Source organism: Canis lupus, chromosome 30 (genome assembly GCF_003254725.2).
Source record: "Canis lupus dingo isolate Sandy chromosome 30, ASM325472v2, whole genome shotgun sequence".
NCBI lineage: Eukaryota > Metazoa > Chordata > Mammalia > Carnivora > Canidae > Canis > Canis lupus.
Window position 1 is genome coordinate 5,867,669 of NC_064272.1, and position 27,910 is coordinate 5,895,578.

Below are 27,910 nucleotides of genomic sequence, written 5' to 3' on the forward strand. Positions count from 1 at the left end.
ATAAGATCTTTCTGGATGATAAAACTTTAAGGAGACCTGTTTAATTTTCATTTCTGTTAATTCTTAATTTTGCATTGTAAAATTGTAAGATACTTATCTAAATGATTTTTTTCATTTTAAAATGTGATAGAGAATATCTTAAGGGTATTACTTGTCTAACATAAACCCCTTTTGCATCTTCTGCATTTTCCTCCCTCCTTGTCCCTGTTATAGGAATGTCTCCAACCTCTCCAAATTCATGAGGGGAAAAAAAAATTCATGGAGAAGAAATTTCAGCAGTATATTACAATTCTTTTTAAAATGCTTATATTCTTCCCAGGAATGACCAGGAAGCTTAAATATAGGTCTTTCATCAGTAAGGGAAACCAGCGTTTGACTATCACTTAAAATTTAAGAGAAAACAAGATGTATTAATTTGTGAACTCCTAGCTAGTTAATGGTTCTTATTAAAGTTATTATTAAATTTTTAAGGTGAAATGCACATAGGATAATACTCCAAAACTTTAAGGAAAAAAGGATGCAAACCAAAGTACTTAAAATTGCTGATAAAGTTGAGGTCACTGACATTTTAGGATTGAGACTATACTAATCCCTTTTTACAGATTCACACAGCACGCTTATTTTACAAATTCAGAAACCGGCCTAAGGAGGTTAAGTTGTTGATGCAAGGTCATTCACTCAATAACACAGCCTGTATTTTTAAAACCATGCATCCTGCTTCTTGAAGTGTATCTCTTGCCGGCACCTCAAATTCAGTAAGGGCCAAACTGATATACCTCCATTCTTCAAACCTTTTTATCTCTTCTCTCTCTTGATGGGTAGTGACAGCACTGTGTATGCAGTAGTCTCAGCTACAAACCTGGTCATCATCAGTTTCTCATTTTCTCTTACTTTCCACCATTAATTCACATTTTTTTACAGTTCTATTTGTGGCATGTCCCTCAAACCTGTGTTCTCTATTGTCACTGCCACTATACTAGTAGACATCATCTCATTACTGATGCCAACATCAGTTGGGGATTAGGCATTGAATTCCTTGTACATTTTTATTTTTAATAAAAAATGATGGTCTATATTTTAAAATACGATTAGAAGGCAAAGCACTTTAGGCTGCAACAAGATGATGATAAAAAGTAGACATCTAGAATGAAATATACCCGGGTTCAGACAAAAGAAATGCTTTATGGTGGGATTGAGGCATCAAATGATAGGGACTTTGAAGAATACTTTGGCATTTAGGACCAGTTAGGGACTTAAGAGCAACAGAACTGTAAGGCACGAACTTACAAAACTGATAAACTTTAAACTGTATGTTCACCTTTTATTAAAGCTTCCTCCCCACCCCCTGCCATAATAAAAGCTCATCTATTTGTGGTGGTGGTGGTCATTTTATAAGAGCTTAGATGAAAGAAGAGTCCATTGCTGGAAACCTTTGGGATCCTACTGCTAATCACATCGTAAGTAAATGAGTAGCTCCATAATCAGGTGAGCCCATATTCAAAAGGATTTCTTTGCTTTTTACAACTGACTTTTTCCCTAAAGAAACATCAAAAGTGGTCTGCCTCCTATGTAACTTTTTGTTTTTAAGATTTTATTTATTTGAGAGCACATGAGGGAGGGGAGTGGGCAGAAGGAGTAGAGGGAGAAGCTGACTCCCTGCTGAGCAGGGAGCCCAACATGGGGCTCGATCCCAAGACCCTGAGATCATGACCCGAACCAAAGGAAGATGCTTAACTGACTGAGCCCCCAGGCACCCCAGTGAATTGTTTTTTTCAATAGAAGACTCAATACTGGTTTTGGATGTTGGGCTGTCATGTATTACCTCAAGTTCTGTCCTGACCACTTCACTGAAATGCTCTCAATAAAGTCCCCCACCAACTCACGTTTCTCCCCAACCTCGTTTCTAAATCCTATGGATGTTTCTTAGATAGACCTCACCTCATTGAACAGCTTTTGACATATTCTTTCCTTCTCACACTACACTATCCTGACTTCCTCCTGTTTCACTGGTCCCTCTTCTCTTTGCTAATATCCTCCCCCCTTTTCCAATCTTTACAGTTTGGAATTCCTTGGGATACAGTAATCGATTCTCTCTCTAGAAGTACTCCCCCCAAGGAGATTTCACTAAGTCCCAGTTACCTGTCATACATATGCTAGTGGTATCCACAGTTAGGTCTTCTACTTGACATCTCCACATGGGTATCTCTGGCATTTCCATTTCCATGAGACCACAACAACCCTTGACTCCCGCTCCACACCTGTTCTACCTCCAATCTGCCTTATTTTAAGAAATAATCATCGTTTACCCAGTTGCTCAAGGAATGCTTTTTTCCTCATCAAGGATTTTCAGATAGACTGAATCTGAATGGTTCTCGTCATGTGCACCACTACCATCTTAGTCCAAGCCTCACTCACCTTTTACCTGTACTTCCGTGACAGCTTCCTGCTTCCACTCTTTCTCTTCTCAGGTCTCTTATTTTTAGAATTGATTTATTACCTTCTGTCCATTGAACATTTGTGTTTTCCATTATCATAGTTTCAGATATATTCTTTTCATAATGACAATTATCTCCTCTTCTTTCCCACTTGTACTTTGTGGTCAGGTAATAAGGAAAGCGAACTTGATGTGTATATGCCTATTAGGTGCCAGGCACTGTGTTGAAGAGGTTCACATATATTATCTAATTTCTCAATAATTTTTGCAGTAGGTATGATTATTGCCATTTCACAAATTAGGAAACTGAAGGCATACCAAAATTAAGAAACTTACCTACATTTTTTAATAGTGGGAACTGCAATCGAAACCCTGTTCTTTCTGACTCCCACTTTCCTGGCACTGTTCTGCCTCTGGGGGGTTTTCCTCCATTGTCCCCTCCTGAAGTCCCTGGTTTCTCCTCAACTTTGATTTATATTCCTTTATTGCTTTTGCTTATTCTGCCTTCTTTTCCTTCAAATTCTTGACTCGGGTTTTTTTCTCTCACATTCTGCATTTCCTCTTATTATACTCACTGATCTATTCTTATCCACAAATGATACTCAATACTCGATTTTCAAAGGGCCGTCTGTAGGATTAGTTTCATAACTGCTATCTACATAAAAGCCATTTAAAGATGTTAAGCCTGAGGGCACCTGGGTGGCTCAGTCAGTGAGGCATCTGCCTTTGGCTCAGGTCATGATCCCCGGGTCCTGGGATGGAGCCCTGTGTTGGGCTCCCTGCTCAGTGAGGAGTCTGCTTCTCCCTTTGCCCCACCTGCCTCATGCTTTCTCACACATGCTCTTTCTCTCCAATAAATAAATAAAACCTTAAAAAAAAAGATATTAAGTCTGCATATGTGTTGTGTCTTGAAGACTTAGAAGATGACTAATTGGGAAGTCAGGCTGAGCCTCAGTAGCATATGTCTGCAGTGCCTTACATTCTGGTAAAGAGGCCATTATTTTCTTCCTGGTAATGGGATAACATTAAGTCTATAGTGCTTAATAAATACTGGCACTCATCCATTTCTTCCTGTAGTTTGATCCACAATTGATTAAAACCATCTCTATTTTTGGTTTAATCTGTGTGTCTTAATAGAGAATTTCTCCTTTTCAACATTTAAAAATTATCCTTGTCTATATGAATATTTTTCTTCAGCTTTTAATTTTTTTCAATTTTTAATATGAGTAAATCTAATGATACATGATAGTGTTTTATTTATTTATTTTTAAAGATTTTATTTATTCATTCATGAGAGACACAGGCAGAGGGAGAAGCAGGCCCCATGCAGGGAGCCCGACATGGGACTCCATCCCAGGGTCCCAGGATCACGCCCTGGGCTGAAGGTGGCGCTAAACTGCTGAGCCACCTGGGCTGCTCCATGATAGTGTTTTAAAGCAGAAATAAATTGTTATTTATTAGTGGTAGCAGTATCTAATTTCCAAACTCTCCTGTGCTTCTCATCTGATTTAGAAAATTGTAGAAGAAATCAATTAAGAAGAATCGAACAAGAACTTTGGGAAAGTGGTGTTCAAGACTTAAATCAATCCTTGGACCACTGAACTTTCACCAACAAGAAGCTGAGAAAGCTGTATAGCCTCCAAAAGCCCACTTGAGATTTAGTTATGGAGGATAATAAAAAAAGATTTAAGTTACTGTAATAGGCTGAATAATTGTCCCTAAAGATAACAGGTCCTAGTCCCTGGAACCTGTGTTACCTTATATTAAAAAATGGTCTCTGCAGGTATGACTAACAAAAGGATCTTGAGATAGATTGTCTTGGGTTATGCAGATGGGCCCTAAGTACAATTTCCTGAGCTAAAATCAAGAGTCAGATGCTGAACCGACTGAGCCACCCAGATGCCCCAAGAGATTATTTTAAGTTATTCAACAAATATTTATTAAGGGAATACCAGGATAAACAAGATGGACGTGTTACCTGCTTTCATGCATCTTATATTCTAGGTAGGGAAGAGAGTGTTCAATAAACAACTAAATCAGAGGATTGAAAGTTGTGTACAGAAATTCAATATTTAGTTGGAATACAGAGTACCTGAGTGGCCAATGACAGCCTAAGAGACTGGCTATTGAGATGAGGCCCAAATGTCAATAAGAAGCCAGCTATATGAAAATGAGAAGAGTACATTCCAGGAATAGAGAACAGTTCTGGAACTCCTATCTGACTTGCTTCTCCTTAACATACAAAGGATTATACTTCCCCACCATCTTGCAAGTACATGGGGTAATGGACAAGTTCTGGAAAACTGGTTATGAGAAAAAGTGATAGAAACAACTTTCTGGCTGATGTATGACCCTCTCTTCTACTACAATAGATATTGATGAAGTTGCATACCGAAATTGTGGAAGCTCAAGATTGAGGCTGCCTGAATTACTGAGTCCTCATCATGGACATCAGTTGTCTTATGGTATTGCCTAGCCCCACCGGATATTTTGTGTGACTTGGGGATTTTATATTGCAGGAACATAACCTATCCTATCCTGTGTCATGCAGACCCTGAGGTTGGAACAAGTTTTGTAGCTTTCAGGATGAGCTAGAAGACCAGAAGAAGAGTAGAGTGAGCATGGGAAAACAGAGGTCAGATCATAAAGGCTTTGTAAACTGAGGTAAGGACTTTTTGCTTTACTCTAAGTATGAGAGGAAATAATGAAAGGGTTTTAACTGGGGGGTGACATTTTATAATTTACAATTCTAAAAGATTACTCTGGTAATTCTATGGAGAAATGATTGAGGAGGAGGAAGGCAAAACAGAAAGCAGGATGGCCAATTAGAAGGCTGTTATAGTAGTCTTCATGAATTATCTCGTTTGGATCAGGGTAGTGTTAGGAAGCATGAACAGAGGTGGACAGACTCCACAGCAGTTTTGGAGGACGCATCAGAAGGACTTCCTAATGGACTAAAAGGAGTGTGTGAGAGGAGGGAATGAATGAAAGAGAATAATCTTTGGGCTTAAGTCTAGAGGGATGTTGACGTATGTAGGCTTAGGGAAGGAGCAAGTCTTGATGGGGGTGGAAAAGAAAGCCATATCACATTTAAGGTGACTATTAGACATCCAAATGGAGATGTTGAATAGGAACTTAAATATATAAATTAGTTTAAGGAGCAATCAGATTTAGAGTTGTAAAATTGGTATATGTTATTTTGCTTTTACCTTTAGTTTTCATTTTGTGGGGCTCAGAGGATTAGGAATTACATAATAAGTAAGCTTTATCTAATGAACACATACTGTACCCCAAAATTGCAGAGCATATTTTATTATCAAGTACATTTAGAAAAGTCACAAAAATTGACTATATATTGGGCCATAACACAAATTTCAGTATATTTAAAAGGTTGATCACAGACAGATCTCTGATCTCATTGAAGGTAGGGAATAAAACTATAATTATTAAAAAGGAAACCATAGAAGGTACATTAGAATCACATTGTTAAATAACCTATGGTTCAAAGAGGGACTTATGATAAAAGTTTAAGATTCCTTAGACCAAAGCAATAATAAATATTACAGATATCAAATGTCAAAACATGTAAAATGTACCTAAAGCAATACTTGGAGAGAAATGTATAGCTTTAAATTCTAATATTAGAAAAGAAGAAAGTCTTAAAACTAATGTGCTACTTAAAGAGCCAATAGGAAAAATAGTATAATAAAGTTGAAGAAAGATTATAAAGGAAGAAAATAAGGTAGGAATTAAATAAACTGAAAAACATACAATATAGAAGATTAACAGAGTTAAAAGTTGGTTTGGAAAAAAACTAATACAATTGATAAATCTCTGGAAAGATTGGACCAAATAAAAAGGGACAAATAAAATCAAGGCTCTATATCCAGCAAAATATTTTAAAAACAAAAGTGAAATAAAGATTTGTTCAGGTATAGAAAAGCCAAAATAATTCATTACTAGCAAATCCACACTATAATAAATGTGAAAAGAAGTCTTAGCCAGAATAAAAATGATACCAGATGGAAATCTGGATCTAAACAAAGGAGTGAAGACCATTAGAAGTAGTAACTACATGATCAAATAAATACTTCATATTTAATTTTTTTACAAAAATATTAACTGTTTAACCAAAAAACAATGTAGTATGTGTTTATAAAGATGTAGAAATAGAATTTATGACAATAGCACAAAAGCTGGGAGGAGAGAAACAGAATTATATGGTTCTAAGACTGTATATGAAATGTTAGAACTTGAAGGCTGACTGGTAAATATTTATACTATAAATTCTAAAGTAACCTCTAGCAATTCAGAGTTAGGCAACAATTTCCCCTATCTGTCAAGGAGATAGCAGATAATCTCTTAGATTATTTGGCTGGAAAGTTTAGTCTTGCAGACTGGGCTCCAGAACCTGATTTGCATAAAAACACTGTCTGGGGTTCCCTCCCTCCCTCCCTCCCTCCCTCCCTCCCTCCCTCCCTCCCTCCCTCCCTCCCTCCCTTCCTTCCTTCCTTCCTTCCTTCCTTCCTTCCTTCCTTCCTTTCTTTTTCTTTCAGATTTGTATATTTGAGAGAGAGAGCGAGAGCATGCACATGAGCAAGGATGGGGAAGCAGAGAGAGAGGGAAAGAATCTCTACCAAACTCCCGGCTGAGCCCAGAACCCAAGGCAGGGCTCAACCCCATGGCCCATGAGATAATGACTGGAGCCAAAATGAAAAGTTGGACACCTAACCAACTGAGCCACCCAGGCACCCCATCTCTAGGGTGTTTTCTTAAACAAGGGTACCAATGTCCATCAGCACCACAAGCAAACCAGACTTTGAAATGACAGTTTCCTGAGGCAGAGTTTCCAGTAATCTCAGCCTAGACAAGGAGGTCAGCTATTGCAATCCTTTCATGTACATATGGAATCTTCCCTAACAGGGTATAATTTCCCTTGGGCAGGGATTGAATGTTATTTAAATGTTGTTTATCATCCAGCCTGACAGAGTACTCTTCATTTTGATTTATATCTCGGCTTAGAAGTTCACTAAATATTTGCTGAATAAGTGAATAATTGGCTACATGTTATTTAAAGCCACATGGAACAATATCAGTGAATCACAGAAAGGGGAAGGTCCCCAAGGGTCCCATCTCCCACATTCCTAACTCACCACACTTAGAAACCTGTCTTCTCAGAACTTGTCACATGATTGTACTACTTTTGCATTAGGATACTACTTTACTTTTATACATTAGGATACTAATGATTCTTTTTGTCATTTTTATCTTGGCCTCAATTTGCAAAATTATCTGTACTCTCTTCTAATACCTTGCTTATCAAATACTACTTCCTGTTCTGTACAGACATTTTATGTACCAAGAAATCTATCATTCTCTACCCCCTCAACACTGGATAGAAAGTGGGTTCATTACCTTATTTATTTACCTGGTTTTAGCTCCCCTCCTCTGAAGAAGTTTTGAACAGACTTTTGAAGATTAAAGTGGAGAAAACATAGTTAAGCAACTTCCAGTCTTTCAAAAGGCTGCAATTTAGTGCTTCCTCTACAGAAATTTATTTTCCTTCTCAGTCAATAAAGTGCAAATAATACTAATAATACTAATTCATATGGTTAAAGTTGTTGGTCTGTTTCTATATTTGGTAAACATTATGGTTTGTAACTATGCAAGCTTTAAGAAAATCTTTAACATATAATAATGCCACCTAGTACTTAAATAATACATGATTTCATAAATAAAGTTACTACATTTTTTTGCATGAGTGAATGGGATAGAAAGGAGTGTGAAGCATATCTCCTCCAAATTACAAGTGTCATATGCCTTGCTGTCTAACTCGCACTTTGAAAATAGTGTCTGGGAGTGAAAAGTTGGTGTTGGGGACAGGAATGGGAGGTGGAGACAAAAATATTGAAATGTAGAGTGGAGAAAAAAGGTGAAAGGGAGGCTGGGCTGTGGTTCTACTCTGGCCTTTCTTTATTGGATCCTCAAATCACTCCTTGAATTCTTGAGTTCTGAGGATTCCATCCCAGGATATCTTGACTTCCTACAAAGTGCACACTTCTGGGGAAATCGCATTGGTTTTAGGGGCTTTAGCTGCCACTCATATGCAGGTGACACCCAATTCTGTAATGCTGGTCACAGTATTTATTGTGAGTGTAAAACTTGTGTTTCCAATTGCCTGTGAACATAACCAACTGGACACCTCCCCAGTAGAGCAGGGTTTGGTAAACTATAGTATGGGAGCCAATTCTGACCTGATGTCTGTTCTTACATAGCCTGCAAGCTAAGAATTTGTTTCCCTCATTTTTAAGTGGTTGAAAAAAGTCAAAAGAATTATATTTCATGACATAAATATTATATGAAATTCAAATTTATTTTCCATAAATTAAGCATTCTCGATTTGAATTGACCATTGCTACTTTCGTACTACAGTGGTCAACGTAAGTAGTTATGAGTGGTTGTGCCAGATACCTATGATATGGCCCACCAAGCCTAAAACATTTATTGTCTGGGCTTGTATAGAAAAAGGCTATCTATCAATCCCTGCTCTAGAGTACAACAGAAGTGATGTTATATAATTCCCTAGGCTAGATCATAAAAGGTAGTGCACTTCTCTCCTATTGACTGCAGTGTTGAACTTGGAAGGCTTCAGCCACCACATAAGCAGACTGAGTGCCCTGGCGTCAGCATGTTGTAGAAAAAAGCAAACCAGATGATTTGGAGAGCCCCTGAGAAAGAGCTATTCCAGTCCACTTGAACTCCTTTTGCAAGTACATTATAAACCCCCAAGTTAGAACCAACCAGCAGAGCCCTTCCTGAATCCTAGACCCACAGAAACCATGAACAATAATAAAAATGACTGTCGTTGCTTTAGGCCGCTACATTTTGGAATAATTTGTTATGCAGCCAACACTGCCATTAACTTTTCACTACAGCAACAACCTCTCCTTGTTCCTTCTCAATCCATTTGTGGCACATTGTGTTATCATTTCCAATCATCTGTTCCTTCCCTCAAAAGGAAGGAACATTTTACATTACCATCCTTGTTATAACTTCCTGTAGGGTAAGTCTACTTCCTTATTCCTCTGTTTGGCTTGGGCCAATGGAAATGTGAGTAGACGTGACTCCTAAGTGGAAGCTCTTAAGGATATGGGGGCACTTTGCTCCATGCCCTCTGCCATAAGAACAGTGAGTATCCTAGATGGGCTGCTCAGTCTGCCTGAGTCCTAGAACAGGAAGAGATGTGGGGCTGACACACATTCCACCTGCAACCTAGAGCAGAACCTCAGTGTCACAAAGCTGTTGAATCTCAGGTGGTCTACTACTGATACATAACATGAATGGTTTGTTGCTGCAAACCACTGAGATTCTGGTTATTGTTCTTCATCATCACTGTAGCAAAATGAGCTTCTACAGGGTGTGCCAACACCCTGAGCATATATAGAATGTATTGAGGTGGATTGCCTCCGGTCCTTTATCTCCTACCATCACCTGACAGTATCTTCTCCGTGGTTCCATGTTTCTGTGCCCTGTGTATACCCTATTTCCTCTTCCCAGGATACTCTTAGCTGCCTGTCGAATTATATGTACTCCAGAACTTCAGTGAAACACCATCTCCTTTGTTATGTCTCTCCTGGTTCCTGTGCCAATGAGCACCAATCTTTATATGGTGTTATCTGTTGAGCAGTCTGGATCTTCACTAGACTATACTCCCCTGGAGGACAGGAAAAGTGTCTTTTCCATGTTTGTATCAAGATCTCAGATCCTATCATGAAGCCTAGCACTGACGAGAACTCAAGGAATCTTGGCTGAACAAGTGACCTGAGGCAGAGGGAGTCCTGAGAGTGAGAGATCAGATTTAAATTTGGGACAATCCTCTGTTTGGAACGTTCTCATTTCTTGCTTCTAGCATCTTCCTGCAGAACATATCAGATACAAATAAACATCAAGGGCAACTCAAAAAGTAAAGGAGTCACAAAAATTCATTGTGAATACTGTTGTGGTCTTAGGAGTTTTGGGGTTCATTTTATATGTGTGGAGCTCTGTTGGTTTACTTGTTTGTTTTAGTACCACCATGCAACTGACTCAGGCAATAGTGATTTTAGCTTTATTTAAGGTCTTAGGTTGAGCTTTAAGCACTTTGTAAGACTTGGCTGTAAGCAGCTTCTCTGTCAGAACTCCAGAGAGCCACGCTGGGTTAATAGCCATTGGGTTTGTTTCTTTACCTCACACAATCCCAGTTAACTGTGGTGGTATTTAGAGGTGAAATAGGCAAGTGAGATGAACACCTCTGCTGTGAATGTTTTAGGGAGAGAAATTCTAAATATTTTGTAACTGAAAGCCAACTACAATGTTAAATATGGGTATCAGCTTTATTCTACACTTTGATTCTTAACATTTCTCAGTCAACTTCTACCTTCATGAAAGTTGACCATAGTTATTCCCGAATAAAAAGAAATCAACTCTTAAAAAAAAAAAATCATCTCCTATCCCTTTATCTGTCTTCTTGTCCTCAAATCCCCAACCAGTAAGTTCCAGGCAACTACCCAATTTACAATACCCTAGCATACCTTCAAAGAACTACCCCAGGTCCCTGGTAGAGCGGACATTACTGATTCACCTATTCACCCTTTGGGAAGGTCTCTATCAAAGTTCTAGGGCTAGGGGCAGCTTTCTAAAAGAGGACAGTTGGTGCCTAGTGTGGATCAGCCCCCTCCCAGGAGGGACAGAGGAGAGGGGACTGAGCCTTTTTTGTCTTTTTGTGCCAATAGCACATTGCAGGGAGCCACATGCCTTTTGCTGATTGATGACGACCAGAAGAACTGGATTGTCATGTTAGCATGATGGAGACATGCTTAGGTAAGTCTTAACTTTTCTATGTATTTTTTTAACCCTAGATGAAAGTCATATAGTAACTATCAGAGATTGTGAGTATTCATTGGATGTGTACTTGTTTTATTTGACTATCATCCTGGCTTGGTCTCTAGCTAGCTCTTTGGGCCTAAGTAAAATGAGTGGTTTGGAAGTAACTGGGAGCTAATGTTCCCTTAAACCTCTGAGACTCTAAGATTTCAGAATGGATTTAGCAGCTGCAGGTTTTTGATGATGTGCCCAGAAATACACACCACAATTGGATCGAGATTGTGAACGCACTGATCTTTAAATAAGGATGAGTAGGGGGAACTCATGAAATTATGGTGAGGATAAAATAAAATGCTGGTTGTGAACATGCTTTGAAAATGTTTAGGCATCTTATGCAAAGTCCTGCCCATATTGAAGAGTGAAATACTACATTCAGCAGCTTACTGTTTCCTTAACAAAATTGGTGGTTATTTTGTAGTGATGGTAGCCCAGAAAGGACAGAAATGGCTGAAAGCAGGTTCTACCAAGAGATGGCATTATTCCTCACATTACTTGTGGTCTTCTACCCTTGCCTTGCTCTGTGAATCAGTGATTGTCATTGCCATCAGACCAATCTGTAAGCTAGAAACCCAGCATCCTTCAGATCCACTCTGTTCTGCAGCCCCATTCCTGGGATCACAGCTCAGCACCACCTCCTTGGGCCATGCTGCCATCACCTCTCACCCAGACTATGCCACCTACACTCATCTGTGCCCTGGCCCATCTCCTTCAACCCCTTCTCTACATTTCAGATCTGACCACGTGCCTCCCCTGGTCTGAACCATTGCATGGCTTCCCACTGGCCCCTTAATGGTGCTGCAGGCTCTCTACAGGCCCCTCAGCCTCAGGGCTCTAGCTCCTCTGGCTTTCTTTCATTCTTTCCATCCATACTGTCACCACAAGGCCTTTGCTTGTGCAGTCCCCAGCTTGACAGCCCTCACTATACCTCCTCTCCTGACAAACTCCTATTCACCTTTCGAGAAGCCTAGCATCATTTCCTCAAGAAAGCTTTCCCTGGACTCCCTGATCAGTTATGCTCTCTCATGGCTTTATGCACGCACTTGACATTTACTCATGTGATTGTTTGATAAATCGTAAGCTATAATTCCCATTAGACCAGGAACTATGTTTACTTTTGTTCGTCATTTGAATCCCTAGCACCTAGCAGAGTAGGAGCTTGATAAATATTTTTAAAATAAATGAATACTATTAAGCATTACCCTCTTCCTCTTAGGTTATCTCGAGGCCTAAGTACCTCAGGACTAGATCACTTCAAGTTAGTAGATCTGTTTTCCTCAGTGTCTGTAATCACCCAGAAAGGCACTGACATCATTGGATCCACAATAGTGCAACAGAGAGTGAGTGACCCCTGGAAGAGGAAATGTAGAGGGCTGAAGATTAGGTAGGACATCCCTGCTGCCCCTGATACCTGGGATTGCTTCTGCATGTGGGTTTGTCTATTTGGAGATCCTGTAGGGACAGAACGCATCTGCCCACTGGTCCCTGAGATCGAAGGGCCTGTCTGGGTTTGATAGCCAACAGAAGGAACATTCAGGAAGCCATGAATAATTAAAGTAATTATATCTGAGAGTGACCAGAAAAATCATGGGCCTGGCCTAAATTCTATGCTTCTGGTTGAGGCAAAATTAGCCCACTCAAAGAATTATTAAGGCAATTGTGAGAAAGGGATTAAGTTGTTTTTTGTTGTGCCCTAAAGTTCCACTTATTCAACAAAATGAGTACATTTTTGTGGAGTATTTTTTATCCTTTTATCTCTATGTGAAAAACAATTCAGGACACTAGACTTCTCCTCCTTCTCCTGAAACATACATCTTTTAGCTCTAAGGATACCACTTTCTGGTTTTCCCTAAACTGTCCAGTTTCTCCTCTTCAGACCCCTTTGCTAGCTCTTCTTCTGCTAAGCTGCTATATTGTGCTCCAGGGTTCAGGCCCCAGCCTTTTTGTCTTCTCTGAGTAATCTCATCGGGGATATGGCTTTCATTACCATTTTTAACTGAAGAGCTCCCAAATTTATATCTCCGAGTCTAACCCTCCCTGAATCCTAGACTGGAATAACCAAAAGAACCTTCTTAACATCTCTGTTTGAATGCAATGCCAGATGTTTTTCATTTTCCCATCTAGATTCACTCTCCTCCCATCTCCTTTCTGTTCTGTGCCGTCTCTCTGAGGCTGACCATTAGGCATTATGCATTATGCATCACCAAGCTATCTTTCTTTGGGAAAGATATTGGATCATTGGCAATAGATGGGAAGGTAGGAGGAGAGTGAGGTCCAGCGTGCATTCCCCTGTCTTCCTCTTTGCCTGCTCACCATGGCTAGACAGTACCCTCTATCAGAGTCGGCCCTCTCCAGTGACCACAGCTATTCTCTCTGGCTTCTGGTAAGCCCACCCTTCTTCCCATTGTCCCTTCAGGCACAGAGCTGATCAACCTTCTGTGCTGTGGTTTGTCTCAGGGAGCTTCACCACCACTTGTTGTTCTCCTTGCCCATGCTCTTATAATAGTCCATTCATTGAGCCATGGTACCAGCATACATCCCCTTGCTCAAGTCAAGGACCTGAGACTCTATACTATTATAAAATGTTGGCATTTTGTTGGGTCCTCACCTTTTATGTAAAGGTTGCTCATCTGTGCCCTCCATTTTAAAGCTCTCCATTTTTAATGCCCACAGAATTAGCTGAATGCTGTGTAGTCCATCTGCAATGAACATTTCCTGCCATTTCTCAACACACTGAGCCTTTCAATGGTGTAAACTTATTCATCTTTGTATTATTATCTAGCACAGTATTTGAAACATAGTAGATACCCAAAATATATGTGTTGGATCTATGAGTTAATAAGGTTTGCTGATTACTGGTCTAGTTAAAGGAACCCTTTTTGTTCTTTTATATTTACACTCTTAACAAAAGTGTAAGACTTATTTTTTTTGGATTTTTTACTTATTTATTTATTCATAGAAACAGAGAGAGAGAGAAGAGGCAGAGACACAGGCAAAGGGAGAAGTAGGCTTCATGCAGGGAGCCCAACGTGGGACTCAATCCTGGGACTCCAGGATCACATCCCGGGCTGCAGACAGCGCTAAACCGCTGTGCCACTGGGGCTGCCCCACCGGGGCTGCCCCAAAAGTGTAAGACTTTTGTGTCACTGTATGTCAGTGTCATCTAATTGATATGGTCTTACCTAGACGTAATTCTTCCTCAGCTTTAGTAATCTATGACTGTTAATTTGAATTCTTCTACAGTGCAAAGGATGAGGGTTAAATAGGACTGTTTTTGGCAGGGCACCTGCTTCTCCCTCTGCCTGTGTCTCTCATGAATAAATAAATGAAATCTTTAAAAAAAAAAAAAAAGGACTGTTTTTGGCTTTTGAGTTGTTTTTGAGCTAAAGGAAGTTCACAAAACTACTGGGAGATTCTTACATGAACAGCTGTTATGTGACCCTGTAGAAGGAAATGTGCATTAAAAAAAAAAAGCAGAGTATAAACAATAAACATACTGGGAGGTCAACTTGAGAAGGGGAAGAGGAAGGCTGGGAGTGGGAGGGCTGAGACAAGGGAATATTTTATACCAGCTCTGAAAGAGCTAAGCATTTTTCCTGATGTCTTTAAAAGAAGTTTTAGCCATTTTTGGAGAAAAGATGATTGTGGCTATTTATGAACATCATGTTGCTAGGTGACACCATGGGATGATCACCATGCTAACCTATCACTCACTGATTTCCAAAACTAGCAATGAAGGGGTTATATGGGAGCGGGGGACAAAATCCAGGAAGGAATGCAGAGACATCAGGATGAGAAGTGTGTGGAGTAAATGAATCAGCCCTAGAAAAACCATTTTTCTCTCTCCATTCTGGTAAAATGATCTGTTCAGGATCTTGGGTCCAACCTTTCTCCTGCTCTCTCATTTGGGGCCCCCTTGTTGCTCGCAGCCTTTTCCTCTCTATGACATTTGGCCTCCTCTGGGAGAAAAGCAGATCTGCTTCCTGCAGAAAGCCAAGTTGGGAAATCACCAGGGAGGAAGCCGACAAGTCGGCTCCCCATGTGGCGAGTCTGAAAACGGACATTTTCTCGTCTGTACACATGCAGTGTGGGAATGTGTGGAGACTGTGTCCATGCTTGAGTGTGAGGAGTGGTGTGGAGAAAGTCACCATGTGCTGCAGTGTGATGACACTGACTTCTAATCAATTGACCGCCTGCAATTTAAACACATTTTTAGCCATTCTGGAATAATAGTGCCCTGAAGCAAAGCCAATCACCATTTAGAAATGCACCCATTGAAAACTAAGCTCCTAATGTCTAGTTACCTAATAAGCATAGATTTAGGTTGGGAAGACACAGGTTCACATAGCTGCCTGAAATCTGTGAGTGGCCACCTCTGACGTATTAGCCAGCATCATGTGGGTATCAAGAACCTATTAATGCATTGGGATAGGGTGGTATGTGTGCATGTGTTCTGTAGGCCTATGTTTCCTGAGGCTACCCCATCCTAGGGACATGGGCTGGAGTATAACTCCAAGCTGGATGCTTTGAGCCTCATGCAAAGCACTTTCCAGAACTAGGAATGCCTTTTATCCCTGCCTATCACCAAGGCTACAGTGAGCATAATACACCTCCTAGTGGTCATGAGCTCATAGGAGCCATGTCCCCTTCTGCAGATGCATGGAAGAATGCAGCTGGTGCACTTCTCTCTCAACTGATCTTACCAAAGCACCTCCTGGTACAATGTCGGTGCTGCTCTTAGAACTCCACTGCCAGTTCTCCAAACAGAGAGGAGGTTGTACTACTCAGTGGTGCCACCTCTTCAATGCCACCCCTTTCTAGAGCTACCTGGTAGTCACCTTTGTGCGAGCTTTTCAATGATAATTTCCCCTCTATGAAGAGTAAAAAGATGATCTCTCTAAATGAACCATTAAAAAAAATATGTTCCTTCTTCCTGCTAACACCGCTGCCCTCCAAGACACATGGCTTAGCAAGAGAGGCCAGGGCTGGACTTCTGTCCGCAGTCATCCTGTTAGCCTGGTTGGTGCCCTGTGAATACCATCTGTGGAGGTCTTGTGTTTGAGATAGCACACTAGTTTTTTTTGGGGGGGGGGCGGTTTTATTATGAAAATGTCAAACCTATGCAAAAATAGATGGGATAAAAATAAGATGAAGCATCCAAAATACGTATCACCCATCTTCAACAATTATCAGCTCATGGCTAATCTTATTTATTTATACTTTAACTTTCTCCCTATCTCAAATATTCTAAAGAAAATTCTAAAAGGTTTATGTTGGATCTCTATCATTTAATTTGTAAATATTTCAATATGTGTCTCTAAAAAATAAGGACTCCTATGAAAATATAACCAATACAATTATAAAGAATTAAAAAGGGTTAATAGTAATTCCTTAAAATTAAATATCCAAGTCGATGTTCATATCTCATTGTCTGTCTCATAATTTTTTAAAAACAGTTTGCTTATTTGAATCAGGACCCATTTAAGTTTCATACACTCTAATTAGTTGATACGTCTCTTAAGTCTTTCTTAATTTATTTTGTTTTTCTGCCTTGCAAAATTTTTAAAAAGACTTTATTTATTCATGAGAGATGCACAGAGAGAGAGAAGCAGAGACATAGGTGGAGGGAGAAGCAGGTTCCATACAGGGAGCCTGATGTAGGACTTGATCCCAGGACCCCAAGATCATGCCCTAAACCAAAGGCAGACACTCAACCACTGAGCCACCCAGGTGTCCTTGCCTTGCAAATTTTTGTTGAAGATCAAATGACATTGTTTGTTTTGTAGTTTCCAAGGTCTGGATTTTACTGATTATATCTCTGGTGATTTAACATCCCCCAGTATGTACCTGGTATTTTGTGGGAATTGGAAATTGGATCAAGAGTCTTGGTCAGATGCAGGTTTGTTTTTCCTTGGTGAGATAAATTCATGGGTGGCATGCTTCTATTAGGAGATGGTGTATGGCTGTTTTTCTTTTTGTGATATTATTAGCCATCAGTGTTCACTGTTTGGTTCTAATAATTCATTAAACACTACAAAATGATGCTGTTCCGATTCTTCTGTTTCTTCATTTATGAACTAGGATGCTTCCAGGAAGGGGAAGTTTTCTCAGCAACTATTGGGTTACCATTAGGCTTATATCAAACAGGCAGGATAGATGCTTGATTCTTTCCCTCAACTTACTAGTTTTCAAAATAGTGAGGTGGTTCCCTAGAATCTAGAACCTGACATGGGACTTGATCCCGGGTCTCCAGGATCACACCCTGGGCAGAAGGTGGTGCTAAACCACTGAGCCACCTGGGCTGCCTGCTATTATATTTGTTATGGTGATCTGTGAGTAGTAATTATGACTCGCTGAAAGGTCAGATGATAGCATTTTTTTTTAGCAATAATGTACCTTTTAATACGTATGTACATTGATTTTTTTAGACATAATGCTATTGCACACTTAATAGACTACAGTAGAGTATAAACTTAACTTTTGTATGCACTAAGAAACCAAAAAATTAATTTGACTTGTTTTATTGTAGTATTCACTTTATTACGGTGGGCTGGAACTGAACCATCAGTATCTCCAAGGTATGTCTGTACTTGTCTATCTCCTTTATTTTCTATCCTTTTATTTCTTAACACTTCAGTTTAGATATTTTCTCCTGACTTATTTTCCAGCCTACAAGTTTTTTTAAGCTGTGCCTAATTTGCTATTAAATCCACCCTTTGAAGTCTTAATTTCATGTATTGTTTTTTCATTTCAAAATTTTTATTTGATTATATTTTACACTTTCCAGTTCTCTGCCATTATTCTTAGATTTGTTTTTTAAATTACTTTGAATATATTAATCATCTATATTTTAAGGTTGTATAAGAAAATTTCATTATTTGGATCCTTGGTGTATTTGTGTCTATAGTGTGCTTTTTCTTTTGATTGTCAGTTATGCCTTACCTTCTTGTATGCCCGTTTTTGTTTTTATTTTTTTGATATCTTGACACTGAAGAAATATTCTAAAGCTTTGGATTATGTTATCTTCCTTTTGCTTTGTCATCTAGGTAAGGGATGCTGGCAACTTCATATAACCTTAATTCAAAAAGGAATTGACATGCTTCAAAGCTAGGTTTCAGTCTTTGAGAGGGATAATTTATTTCTGTTCAACGTACTTAGAGGTTTAGCCTGTGAAATATTTACCAGGGCTCCTCCTATGAATCTGTTGGAAGCTTGCTTAGCCTTTCAGCCATCACTTTTTAGACTGGCAATTGCCCAGAGGAAAAAAAGCAGCTCTAAATGCTGGGGCCACCTCTGGGTTCCACTCTGTTTTGTGTCTTGGACCACAATTCCTTACCACCTTAAGTGGCTCTCTAATACTTTCAAATAAATTTTTAATTTTTTTTTAATTTTTCTAGTTATTTTAAATAGGAATGTAGTTCTGAAGCAACCTAGTCCACCAAAGATGGAAGCAGAATTCCACTGAAAGGGAGGACAAAGTACAAGATTTGTTTTGTGAAAGATGAAGTGTACTAAATTTGTTGATATTTTTTTCTGATGCCATTTGGTTATTGATAGTATGCTGCCTAACAGATTTTTAAAAAATTATAGTTGACATACAATGTTACATTAGTTTCAAGTATACAGCATAGTAATTAGACAAGTCTATACATTACCTAGCAGCTTTAAAAAAACTAATATTCGTGGTCTACTCCTTTAAAGTAACGATGATATTTAACAGTAAGCAAGGAACCACTTTCTAAAAGAAATTTGTGCTATGGAGAATGTTTGAAAAAGGAATGTTTGAAAAACATTTCCATCACCTCAAGATTTTGGTTTTGCAAATGATATCAGGTTGGCACTTGTAAAAATCTCTCATCTGCACAGCAGTTTAAAAGTGGGAATCATAGTTTTCTAGCCTATTTAAATTTTTGTAGCTAAAAAAATTTCAGTGAGTCTTGAAGCCATTTGTTAAAAATACAAAAATGCAACATCTTTCAATTTTTGCCCAATAGCAACAGCATGGAAATTTACTAATCAGATTCTTTCCTCCCACCCACACACACAAAAATGTATAATTGGTAGATGAGGTTTAAATAATAGCAACCATAGTTTAATAAAGAGAGCCCAAGAAGTGCCCTCCTTAGTGCCTGTCACCCAGTTACCCCATCCCCCCACCAACCTCCCCTTCTGTGATCCTTTGTTTCCCAGAGGTAGGAGTCTCTCATGGTTTGTCTTCCTCTCTAATTTTTCCTCATTCAGTCTTCCCACCCCTTCCCTATGTTCCCTTTCACTATTTTTTATACTCCACATATGAGTGAAACCGTATGATAATTGTCTTTCTCTGATTAATTTATTTTACTCAGCATAATACCCTCCTATTCCATCCACGTAGATGTAATTGATAGGTATTTGTCCTTTCTGATGGCTGAGTGATATTCAATCGAATATATAGACCACATCTCCTTTATCCATTCATCTGTCAATGGACATCGTGGCTTCTTCCACAGTTTGGCTGTTGTGGACATTGCTGCTAGGAACATTGGGGTGCAGGTGTCCTGTCATTTCACTGATCTCTTTTTCTATGACTTTGGGTTTTGTTTTTGTTCCTTTAGATTCTACATATTCATGAGATCATGCATTATTAGTCTATCTCTGCCTGACTTATTTCACTTCAAGTTCCATCCATGGTGTTGCAAATGGTAGGATTCCCTCATTTTTTATGGCTGAATGATATTCCACTGTATGCACAACTTCTTTATTCATTCATCCACTGATGAACACTTAGGTTGTTTCCATGTATTGGCTATTGTAAATAATGCTTCTATGAACTTTATTGTACAGGTATCTTTTTGAGTTAGTGTTTTCACTCTTTGGGAGAGTAGTGTTTCTATACTAACAGTAGAGTTTATTAGTTACAACAGAAACTGGCCTGCAAAACCTAAAATATCTACTATATGTCTCCTCACAGTTTGCAGACTTCTGTTCTAAACCTATCTCTGCCCATTTGGGCCAACACTTTTTTCTCCCAGGGTACCAATTTCCACTTAAATATAAAGAGTAAGCTGAATTAGATGATCTGTAAGGACCCATCTATGCCTAACATGCTAGGACTTTGCCACTATTATTAAGGGCCAACCCATTTGTGATCCAATAGCAACCAATAGGTTGACTTGACTCTTTATTTGTGAAAAATTTCAAACACATACAACAATAGGGAGAATGATATAACAGATTATTATGTACTTAACACTTCAATAAATATGATAAATATGATTTCATGGCCAATCTTGTTTCAACCATACCCTTCTAGTTCCCAAGCAACCCCCAACTCCCCACCCCACTAGATTTTAAAAAAGCAGATCCAAGGTATCATCATGCCATTCATAAACATACTATGCAGCTTTAATGGATGAGGATTCTTTTTAAAGACTTTATATTTATTACTATTTAAAATTTTTTATTGAGATAAAATTTACAAAATATAAAACTCACCATTTTAGCCATTTTAAAGTATACAATTCAATTGCTCTTAGTATTATTGTTTACAGTTATCCTTCACCCTAGTGAGCACAGAAAATTCCAGTACATTTCCAGGACCCCATTAGCAGTCACTTCCAATTCTATGCTTCTTGCATCCTTGCAATAATTAGTCTACTTTCTGACTGTATAGATTTACCTAATTTGGATGTTTCACATAAGTGGAATTTTATCATATGTAGCCTTTTTTGTCTGACTTCTCTCACATAGCATATATGTTTTTGGGGTTCATTGATGTCATAGCAGCTATCAGTACTTCATTCCTTCTTGTAGCTGAATAATATTCCATGGTATGGCTATGCCACATTCTGTTTATCCATTTATCAGTTGATGGAGATCTGGGTTGTTACCTCTACTTTTTGGGATTGTGATTGACACTGCCATAAAGATTCACATATAACTTCTTGTGAGAGTGTATGTTTTAATTTCTCTTGTGTGTGTGTGTGTGTGTGTATATATATATATATATATAAAGAGAGAAAGAGAGAGAGAAAGAGGAATTATTGGATTGTATGATAAGTGTATGTTTAACTTTTTGAAGAACTGTTGAACTCTTTTGCAAAGTGGCTGTGCCATTTCACATTCCCATCAGCCATGTGTGTGGTTCTGATTTCTCTGCATTCTTGCTAACACTTGTTATTATCTGTTTTCTAATTATAATCATCCTGGTAGGTATGAGATGATATCTCACTGTGGTTTGGATTTGCATTTTCCCAGAGACTAATTATGTTGAACATCTTTTTATGTGCTTATTAGCTATTTATAGATATTTCTTGGAGAAATGTCTATTCAAGTGCTTTGCCCATTTTTAAACTGGGTTATTTATCTTTTTTATTGTTGCCTTGTTAAGAGTTCTTTATGTATTCTGGATCCAAGATTCTTGTCAGAAATATCATTTATAACTGTTTTTTCCCATTCTGTGAACTTTCTTTTTGCTTTCATTATGGTGTCCTTTGATGAACAAAAGTTTTAAATTTTGATGAACTCCATTTTATTATCTCCTTTGTTGCTTGTGTTTTTGGGGTCATGTTTAGGATTGCTGCCTAATCCAAGGTCACAATACTATTGTTACAACTAAACAAATGACAACAATTTCCTAATATTATCAAATTTGTAGTCAATATCCAAGTTTCTGTGATGATCTCAAAAATGTCTTTTTGTTATTGGTGTTTGTTTGACCAAAGAACCCAAGCAAAGACCATAAATTGCATCTGTGTGATAAGTCTCTCAAGTCTCTTTAAATCGAAGAGGTCCTCCTTTTGTTGTCTTTTTTCCTTGCCATTCATTTATCTCTAGAGTTTCCCACATCCTAGATTTTGTTGATTGCATCCCCAAGAGAGCTTCACCATGTTTCTGTACTTCCTGAATTTCCCAGGAAATGAGTAGTTAGAGCCAGAAGCTTGATCAGATTCAGGTTCCAAATTTTGGCAAGAAGTCTTCCTAGGTGGCATCATGTACTTGCTACTCTATCACATCAGGAAGCTTGTACTGCTTTGTTGTCTCTCATTTGTGATGTTAAGATTGATCAGAGATTTCTGATGTTGTCAGCTTGACCCATCCATTTTATAATCCCTATTAGCTTTTAATGAATAGTTTTAGCAGTCATCGATGATTATTGTCTAGCTTCATTATTTCATTAGGGGTTGGAAAGCACAGCTGATTAATTTGCTCAATGGTTGCTGTCAAGTGAACACTGAAACTTCCAAATGGATTGTTTTGAATAATGTCATACAACCTACCAATACCTGTGTTCACTCTCCTTCTCCTACTGAGTTTTAACCTCTTTACACTTTTTTTTCTTTATTTTTTTTCTTTACACTTTTTTGAGCAAAATTGCAGCTTAGATCATGTGATTCATATTCCACAGAATTGTCTTGTCATTTATTTGGTTTTAGACCAAATAAATAATAAATAATAATAAATAACCATAAATTATTATGGTTTTAGACACCCAGGGAATGGTCGTTGCTTGGCATAATTATGAAATCTCTGAAGATAGTTTTTTGAGTCACTTTTTTAGACCAAATAAATAATAAATAATAATAAATAACCATAAATTATTATGGTTTTAGACACCCAGGGAATGGTCGTTGCTTGGCATAATTATGAAATCTCTGAAGATAGTTTTTTGAGTCACTTTTTTCTCCTACTTCCAACTCCCCAATTTTCAAATTTTTCTTTCCTCTCCTCCAACATACTTATCTTTTATCTTTCAAAGACTTTTCTAAAATCAGTAATGAAATAGGATAAGCTTTACACTAAAGTGTAAGGGACTTACTCTTGCCTTTCAGTGAGTTTGTATTTTAAAAGAGAAATGTACCTAAAGATTTAACCTAAAGAAAACAAAACCTGGGCAGCCCGGTGGCTCAGCAGTTTAGCGCCACCTTCAGCCCAGGGCCTGATCCTGGAGACCCGGGATCAAGTCTGGTGTCAGGCTCCCTGCATGGAGCCTGCTTCTCCCTCTGCCTGTGTCTCTGCCTCTGTGTGTGTGTGTGTGTCATGAATAAACAAATAAAATCTTAAAAAAGACAAAAACAAAACCCTAGTGATGAGATGTCAAGCTGGAGCGTTAGGATTTTTCGTTCAGTCAGAGTTTTCCCTGACAAATGTGAGCAATCACAGGTCCTTTTTACCTTCAAAATACAGAATCTGGCCTATATTGTATCTATTCTTGGTGGAGAACCTCACTGTTCTTAACTGTTCCATTTCAAAGCCCTCCCAGTTCTCTCATAGGTGTTGGAAGCCACAGGATCAAATGCCTAAATAATAGACCGGGATAGTGTAGCTGATAATGAGCATGTCATCTTAAAACCAGGTTTAAGTTGTACATATTAGAGAATTTAGACTTCTCTGCAACTCCCCTAGTCAAGCAAAACATTTTTAAAATAGATTATTAGCTAGGATTAGCTTTGGCTGCAAGTAACAGACAGACTTAAAATAACAATGGCTTATATAGTGTGGATATTTATTCCTTTCATGTTCTAAGAATCTAGAGATTGTCAGTCCAGGACAATTGTGGCACTGCATAGTGTCAGAGACCTAGGCTCCTTTGATTGTGTTGCTTCACTGAGCATGACTTCCATTCTCAGGAATCCCATGGCCTTAACTTATTATTAGTACTTCACTCATTACATCTGAATCCTGACTTACACAAAGGAAGAGAGCAAAGCAGAGCTTGCCTCCTCTCTTTAAAGATGCACTTGAAAGTTGCATATACCACTTCTCTTTGCATCAGCCAGAATTAGTCACATGACCACACCAATGGTCTTTATTCCAAGCAGCCATGGGCTTAGTTAAAAATCATGGGTTTTATTATGGAAGGAGAAGAAGGTGGATAATTGGGGAAAAGTAATTCAGCCACAAAAGAACTCTCATTATAATAGTAAACAAGAAGTAATGTAGTGTTTAGTGCCCCCTTCCCAAACTAAAAACAAGATACTCTTTTTTTTTTTTTTAAGATTTTATTTATTTATTCATGAGAGAGACACACACAGAGAGAAAGAGAGGCAGAGACACAGGCAGAGGGAGAAGCAGGCTCCACACCAAGAGCCTGACGTGGGACTCGATCCAGGGTCTCCAGGATCACGCCCTGGGCTGCAGGTGGCGCTAAACCGCTGTGCAACCGGGGCTGCCCCAAAACAAGATACTCTTAAATAGTTCACTCACCAATGCTAAACTATTATCAGTTCTTTTGGATAGGACTGATTTTTGGCTTTCTAACATCACATCAAACTCATGATCCCTAACCCTTCTATGGAAAAAGACCAATTCTTTCTGGTATTCCTTTTTGATGTCATTTGTAAGCCCACACTTGATAAAAAACAAAATTATTGTGGCCAATTGTCTCTATTTCAGGAACTTCCCTTTTTAGGAGAAAGAACTTCTAAAATAGTTTCATGTGTATTGTATTTTTAAAGTTGGAGTAAATGCGTCCTCATTGAATCTATTTAGTACTTGGTTTTGTCAGCTTGGGTTTTTGAATTGGTCATGTGGGAGAGGAATTCCTTGAAATCTTTTATTTATTTTCTGCTTTATATAAAGCACACCATGTTCCCAGGCTCAAATGTTGTAAAAGAAATCCTCACTTCCAAAATAACATATTGTCCAAAGTGGTTGCCCTAACTCACTCCTCTGGTTAATGGCGGCTGACTCATTGTGTGCTGGCAAGACTTCCACCTTCCACAAACATTTTGAATTCTGTAGACATTAGGACAAGCTTCCTGTTTGGTCAGGCAGTGGCTAAGAATCAAATAGAGGTTGTGGTTTCTCTCTTTGGATATGATATCCAAGATGGAACTCACTGTGGGAGAGCTTCAATGTTATTCCGGTTGTATGGTAGAGAATGCACAGGGATCCTCCCATCAGTCATCCCTTGAACTTCTCCCATGGCAGAGATCCAAATTCTCATTTTTCCACCAAAAGCTCCCCTGATCATCTTTCAAGTCCCTCTGGTCTGTACCTCACATTTCCGGACATGTAATCGCAAGACAAGTGTAACAATGTGCATGCTTGTCTTCCAGGATTTCATCTATGATCAAAAACTTTTGCCCACATTTTCTTTGAGCTGCTCCCTTCCTCTTCAAGAGGTCAGTCTCTAGAGCCCCTATATATTGTCACACATTTTCTATCCTAACTTGCATGTACCTACAACCCCCTCTTTTTGAAAAGATGTTTCTACACAGTATCTGTTTCTACACAGTATCTCTCTCCTACAAGGGCTGTTTAAATTCTTGTCTCATTCAAAATGTTAAAGATGAAGATAAATGTCCAAGTCAAAAAAAATCAAGGGATTGTTTATCATTCTTTGCCATAACTCTAGAGTATAACTGTATTTTAAAGGATAAGACACCTAAAAGTAAAAAAGTACAACCCACCTCTAAACTCATTGGTTCAGGGACTTTTTTCCACTCTTTTTTTTTTGCCACCACTGATTTAGAGGGCTATGTTGGAGGGGGAGGTAGGAGTACTAAGTTAGCTTCTACATTTTTCTTTTTCTTTTTTTTTTTTTTTTTGGTCACCACTTTTTAAAGATTGTGCGCCTATATTTCTCACTTGATTCTGCTTATTTATGGATAGTTTTTCTTGGGTTTTGAAGGATGTAATTAATATCTGACTTCACTCTGCCCACCTATTCTAGAAGGCTTTATTATCCCTCAGGCTTTTTCCAAGATTACACTTCCCAAAACACATGCTGATGTGTTACAAAATAACTTCAATAAATAACTACTCATTACCTATTGAGTTCAATCTATTCCTTTTTTCTTTTAATAATGATAAAATAGACATAAAATTTACCATCCTACCATTTTTAGGTGTATAGTTCAGTGGCATTAAGTACATTTGCATTATTGGGCAACCATCACCACTTGTCACCATAACTCTTTTTTAAAAAATTTATTTATTTATGAAAGAGAGAGAGAGAGCAAGAGTTGGGGAAGGCGTAAGGGGGGAGGGAGAGAGAAAATCTTTTAGCAGATTTGCCACTGAGGGCAGAGCCCAACACAGGGCTCATTCCCGGGACCCTGAGATGGGGACCTGAGCCAAAATCAAGAGCCAGCCACTTAACTGACTGAGCCACCCACATGCTCCTGCAGGATACTTTTCATCTTGTAAAACCCATTAAACATTAACTCCCCATTTTCCTTCCCCTAGCCCCTGGCATCCACCATTCTACTTTCTGTCTATATGAGTTTGTGTCCACTAGATACCTCATATAAGTGAAATCAGACAGTATTTGTCCTTTTTGTGCCAGGCTTATTTCACTTAGCATTGTGTTCTCAAGGTTCATCCATGTTTTAGCATGTGTCAGAATTTCCCTCCTTTTAAGGCTAAATAATATTCCATTATGTGCATATGTGTGTGTGTGTGTGTGTGTGTGTGTGTGTATACACAGCATGTTTTGTTTATTCATTTTTTGTCAGTGGACACTTGGGGTTGCTTTTGGCTTTTGTGACTAATTCTGCTATGAACATTGATGTACAAATATTTCTTGAGACTCTCTTTTTGATTCTTTTGGATATATACCCAGAAATGAAATTGCTGTATCATATGGTAATTCTATTTTTAATTTCTTGAGGAATCATCACACTGTTTTTTATCAATTTATCCCTTTTAACTTTAAATGGAATCTCATGATAGGGAAAGATTCACCCAGGATTTGGATTTGCTTTTGAGAAGACTGCTGAAAACAGAGTCTAAATATTAGTAATTTAATAATAGCCTCAAGTTAGAAAAACTATATGGCAATTACAACCAACTTAGCAAAGCACAAGGGGAAAAACCATATGAAATAAATAATGAACAATGGATTTGGATATAATTACTCTTTCCCTACTTGGAACTGTGCTGAGGATAATGCTCACTCTTTTCCTTCTATTTCAGGTATCCCCAAAGAGGCTCTGGGTGATCAGCACCTGGCAAAAGCTGGGATGGTCTTCCCAAAGAAACACTTCCATGAGAGTGAGACAGAAACAGTTTGAAGTCTATTCATCATGGTTTGGTATCCTGTGGATTTCACTGGAATGAATCACTGTTGGGCTTCAGAATGCTGCCCTGAGAAAAGTGGGCAGAGTGCTCTTTGAATTAAAAACAAGGGTCTGGAATACATCTTGTGTTCCCCTGCCAGGCGCAGGGCTGTCTGTGGAGGAGGCTGAATCTGCAGCATGGTGGGCTTTCTTCCCACAGCTGCTAGGGGACTTTTCTGGGAAATGAGAGAACATATTTGTCCAGACTTAAAACTTGTCACTTTTCATACACTAGGTTAGGCTTGAGGTTGCCTGTTTTCAGGTTCTAGGCTTGGTTTTTATTGACAAAATATAACTTCCAGCTAGGGGTAGGAGTGAGAAAGGATGTGCTTTTAGAGGTGTAGGATTAACAACAAAAAAAAGAGGGGCATACCTGGGTGGTTCAGTCGGTTAAGCGGTTAAGTGTTCAAGTCTTGATTTCAGCTCAGGTTATAATCTCAGGTCATGAGATGGAGTCCGGAGTCTCACTGTGCTCATCAGGGAGTCTGCTTGGGACTCTTTCCCTCTGCCTCTA

The 27,910-nt window shown here is 38.7% G+C and overlaps 1 long non-coding RNA gene across 2 annotated transcripts; it reads left to right on the forward strand.

Annotated features, from left to right (window-relative positions):
- Window positions 1–1,330: 1,330 nt before the first annotated feature.
- On the forward strand, window positions 1,331–27,389 carry LOC112676153 (uncharacterized). 2 transcript variants are annotated; one of them, XR_003146328.3, is made up of 7 exons: window positions 1,331–1,457; window positions 3,947–4,715; window positions 4,807–4,899; window positions 4,986–5,098; window positions 11,206–11,293; window positions 17,883–17,931; window positions 27,254–27,389. It is a non-coding gene; the product is annotated as an uncharacterized LOC112676153 (long non-coding RNA). The 2 variants fall into 2 exon arrangements; XR_003146327.3 differs by having other exon boundaries at window positions 3,947–4,899.
- The last annotated feature ends 521 nt before the right edge of the window (window positions 27,390–27,910 follow it).